Source organism: Mandrillus leucophaeus, unplaced genomic scaffold, assembly GCF_000951045.1.
Source record: "Mandrillus leucophaeus isolate KB7577 unplaced genomic scaffold, Mleu.le_1.0 Scaffold348, whole genome shotgun sequence".
Taxonomy (NCBI): Eukaryota; Metazoa; Chordata; class Mammalia; order Primates; family Cercopithecidae; genus Mandrillus; species Mandrillus leucophaeus.
Window position 1 is genome coordinate 1,042,740 of NW_012103676.1, and position 4,901 is coordinate 1,047,640.

Sequence of the window (4,901 nt, forward strand, 5' to 3'; positions counted from 1 at the left end):
GGAGTACTAAGGGGTCCAGCTCCCTGCTGGTCACTCACAGCTCCTAGAGGTCTCCTACAAGTCCCTGTCACATGGACTTCCCAAACATGACTGCTTACTTAATCAAGACAGCAAGGAGAGTCTGGAGCAGTCAGCTAGCAAAATGGAATCTTATATAATGTAACATAATCATGAAAATGACCTCCTGTAGCTTGTCATGCTCTATTGATTAGAAGGAAATCACAGGTCCCACCCATACTCAAGGAGAGGGGTTCCACTAAGGTGTGAACACCAAAAGGCAAGGGATCCTGGGAGCCATCTAAAAGTGAGTCTGCCCACCATGTGGACACATTATTTGCGAAAAAAAATATCCATTCTCCATTGAATTGTCATCACAGTGGGGTTTCTTTGATTTTGCTTTTTGAGACAGAGTCTTGCTCTGTGTTGCCCAGGTTGGAGTGCAGTGGCGTGATCTCAGGTCACTGCAACCCCCCACCTCCCAGGCTCAAGCAATTCTCGTGCCTCAACCTCCCGAGTAGCTAGGATTACAGGTGTAAGCCACCATGCCCAGCTAATTATTTTGTATTTTTTAGCAGAGACAGGGTTTCACCATATTGGCCAGGCTGGTCTGCAACTCTGGCCTGAAGTGATCTGCCCGCCTCGGCCTTCCAAAGTGCTAGGATTACAGGCATGAGCCACTGCGCCTGGCCCACAGTGTTTTAAAAGAACCAATCAATCATATTTGTGTGAGCCTATTTCTGAACACTGCCATCTATTCCATTGATCTTTGTGTCCTTCCTTTTGCCAGTAACATAATGTCCTAGGCGGAGTGCAGTGGCTCTTGCCTATAATCCCAGCACTTTGGGAGGCCAAAGCTAGAGGACTGCTTGAGGCCAGGAGCTCAAGACCAGCCTGGGCAACATAATGAAACTCCATCTCTACAAAAAGAAACAAGCCCATAACATACTGTAGCTTTATAGTGAATCTAGAAATCAGGTAGTGTGAGTTCTCCAACTTGGTTGTTCTTTTTCAAAATTAGTTTTGGATATTTTAGGTCCTTTGCCCTTCCATATACACTTTACAATCAGTTTGCAAATTTTCACCCAAAGAAGCCTGCTGGAATTTTTATTGGGATTGCTTTGAATCTATAGAAGTAATCAAAAAATTTGAGTCAAGATTTAAAAATCGATATGAGTGGACATGTTAACAACTTCAGATTTCTCAGTTTTCTTGGAAAACGGGAAGAGGGGGCACCACCAGGCCTGCAATCCTATAGGGCGACAAACAACTTCCCTCCTTCCTAGATGGCCACACACTCAGTGCACCTGCGTTTCCCCCTTCCCCCGACCACAGGGACTCACACTCTTCTCTTCACACTTTGTTGCTGGCCTGGCCCTCTTAGACACTGGAGTTGGTGGCTCCTGTGTTAGCTTCTCTTGGCTCTGACTTTTGTGGGGCAGGATGCTCTCCCTCTCACTCTTGGCCTTGCTAACATGTTCTCATCCTTCAGAATTCAGGGCTCCAGGAGATCTTCCCATACCCAAGTGAGGTGAGGACTCCAGGCTTGTGATCTCGGAGCTCCCTGTGCTTATCCTCAGTCCTTGCCCCGGGAGTGAGGTGCTCGTTGGGGTGATCAGTTACTCAATGTCTGTCTCTCCCAGAGAGCTCCCTGAGGCCAGGAACCATGTCTTTCGGTCACTGCTGTATCTCCAGTGCCCACCATAATGTCTGGCTCATAGTACATGCTCAATAAATGTTCACAGAATAAATGAGCCCTTCTCCCAGGCTGCAGCTGATACTCTAGAAGAGCTCCTTCCGTCCTCCAGCCTCCCCACCTCATTCCCTTGGTCCTCTTGTTTGGTAATGTTCCTGTGAAAAATGTGCAAGTAGGACTCTCATGTTCCTGGCCTGGAAACTGCTAACTTCTACCAAGATAGATAAGCTCTTCAGAGCCTAGGGCAGGCCCTGGCTGGACACGCAGGACACGGTCCCGTGCATTGCTCTGAGGGCTCTGGCTTATTTTCTGGTCGCAGTCATTTTAAGAAATTAAAGCGTTATTTGCATACATTAAAATGCACAGACCCTAATTGTTCGATGTTTTGACAGTTGTATACACCCACATAACCACCATGCACAACAAGATACAGGACACTTCCACCATCCCAGAAAGTCCCTTCATGTGCTTCCCCTCCCCACCACTCTCTGGCTGCTGTTCCCATGTAGTTTTGCCTGTTCTTGAAATTTATATAAATGGAGTCATCCAGTGTGTACTCTGTGCCTGGCTTCTTAAACTCAACATAACGCCTGGGAGATTCATCCACCTTGCTGCATCTGCCCATGCAGTCTGCATATACTGTATGTACTAGTCTGCATATCTGTTGCATAGTATTCCATCATAAGGGTGTTCCACAGTTACATGATGCATTCACTTACCTGTTGCACACTTGGGTTGTTTCCAGCTTTGGCTTTTAGGAACAAGAAGGCTGCTATTCACATTCTTGGGCAAGTCTTGTGTGTGTGTGTGTGTGTGTGTGGACATATGGTTCATGCTCTTAGGTCAATACCTAGGAATGGCACTCCTGGGTCATAGGGTAGATACGTATGCCATTTTGTTTTCGAAGGCAGCTTTGGCTTGTTCTTCCTGCTGTTGACCTCCTCTGCTCTGGATGGGAAGAGGAGATTCCAAGAATCAGGGCCGGTTGGAGCTATAAGAGCCTTCAGAGGTCAGCCCCCAGCTCTCATCCTGATATGGGGATCTAAGCTTATGAGGGCATAGCTCATCCACGATGCACAGAGCCAGACCTGACAGGGCCAGAATGGCAACTGGGCCTAGACTCCGGCCCAGCAGAGATAGAGAGGGGTCTGGATGGCAGTGATGGCAGTGGTGCCAGGCCTGGCTTCTGCTGATGTTGTCGGTGTTCCTGATACATTTGCTTCTGGCGTCAGCCAGGTTGGGAGGGTGTCTGTTCTTGCAAGTAAAAGTTTCTTGATGGAAACATGTAGAAGTGCAAGGTGCAGACCCTGCTCACTGCCCTGTACCCCAACCTAGTGGGAGTAATGGGAGATGCTGGCCAGCTGAGTGATTGAAGCCACAGCTGCACAAGGGCAGAAGCCATGCCGAGTTGCTAACAGCCATGTGCTTCCTGTGCCTGACTGAACACAGAAGCTGCCCAAAAAAATGACAGCTGCACGGAAGGACGGTACAAGCTGCCACAGGCTGATGTACTCAGGTGGGGCTCCACGGGAGACTTCCTGGAAGAGGGGGCCTGGAGCTGATGCTGAAGCACCACCTCTCCCAAATCTCACAGTGCTCTCCTAGTCCTCCATGGGTTCACAGCCGCCCCACCCAGCAGCCGGGTGGGGACTCTCACATATGTTCGCGCGCTTGGACACTGATACCCGGAGAAGGGAAGAGGCAAGCCCAAGGGAGTCCACAGAAGAGCTGGAACCAGAACTGGGCTGTGTTTGACTGAGAGGAGATGGCTGTGAGTGACACGGGGAGGGACTTCTGCCCTCGCTGCCCTACAACGACCCTTCAGAGAGCAGCGGTGCCTGGGCCTGGAAGTGTGAGTTTCCACTCTGAACAGATGGTTGCAATTACCAAGTGCAGGACGGGCAGGCGAGGAGCACACTCCCATAGAGGGAGGGGAGCAGAGTGCTGCAGAGACACCCCGAGCACAGGCCAGCTGGACCGTGACTCCCCCAGCACTGCAACTTCAAACATGAAACTGTCTTCTTTTTGCTACTTCTCTCCACCACCTGGACATATGGTTCTGACAATTTCATACAATTTTTAAAGACAAGAAAAAAGTTCTCTTTTTCTTGGAAAGCTGTGCCCAGTTGGTTTTCTGTAGATTTGCTCTCTGGAAGTTCCCCTTGGCAGGATGTCAAAGCCTTAGGGGAGGCGGGGGCCCCCCACTAGCTCTCAGGCTTGGCCAGTTCTGAACACGACAAAGGCTGTGGGCGATGATTTCTCCTCGGCCATGGAAATCAGGTGTTCCAATGCACAGGAGCCCTGGCCCTGCCTTTCCACACTCTCTCTCCACTCCATGCCCCCCACCCCTGTCTCTGTCTCTCTCTCTCCCCCCACTCTTTAAAAAGGGTCTTTGACTGGCCCAGTTGCTCATGCCTGTAATCCCAGTGCTTTAGGAAGCTGAAGCAGGAGGATCGCTTGAGGCCAGGAGTTGGAGACCAGTGTAGGTAGCTCAATCCCGTCTCTAAAGATAAATACATAACTAAAAATAACAAAATATAATGAAAAGGGTCCTGTTCTGTCCTGTACAGGAGGAAGATGAGTGAAGCGGTGTTTTTTTTGCTTTGAGATGGAGTCTCACTCTGTTGTCCAGGCTGGAGTGCAGTGGCGCGATCGCAGCTCACTTCAACCTCCGCCTCTCAGGTTTAAGTAATTCTCCTGCCTCAGCCTCCTGAGTAGCTGGGATTACAGGCATGCTCCACCACGCCCAGCTAATTTTTTTCTATTTTTAGTAGAGTCGGGTTTTCACCATGTTGGTCATGCTGGTCTCGAACTCCTGACCTCAGATGATCCGCCCGCCTCGGCCTCCCAAGTGCTAGGATTACAGGCATGAGCCACCATGCCTGGCCAGCCTTTTTTTTCCCCCCCAAATTTAACTTTTAAGTTCAGGGGTACCTGTACAGTTTTGTTATATAAGTGAACTTGTGTCATGGGGGTTTGTTGTGCATCATTTTTCCTAATCTTCTCCTTTCTCCCATCCTCCACCCTCCAATAGGCACCAGTGTCTGTTGTTCCCTTCTTTGTGTCCATGAGTTCTCATCATTTATTAATAGGTCCCACCTGTAAATGAGAACATGCAGTATTTGGTATTCTATTCCTGTGTTAGTTTGCTAAGGATAATGGCCTCCAGCTACATCTCTGTTTCTACAAAATACATGATCTCATTCTT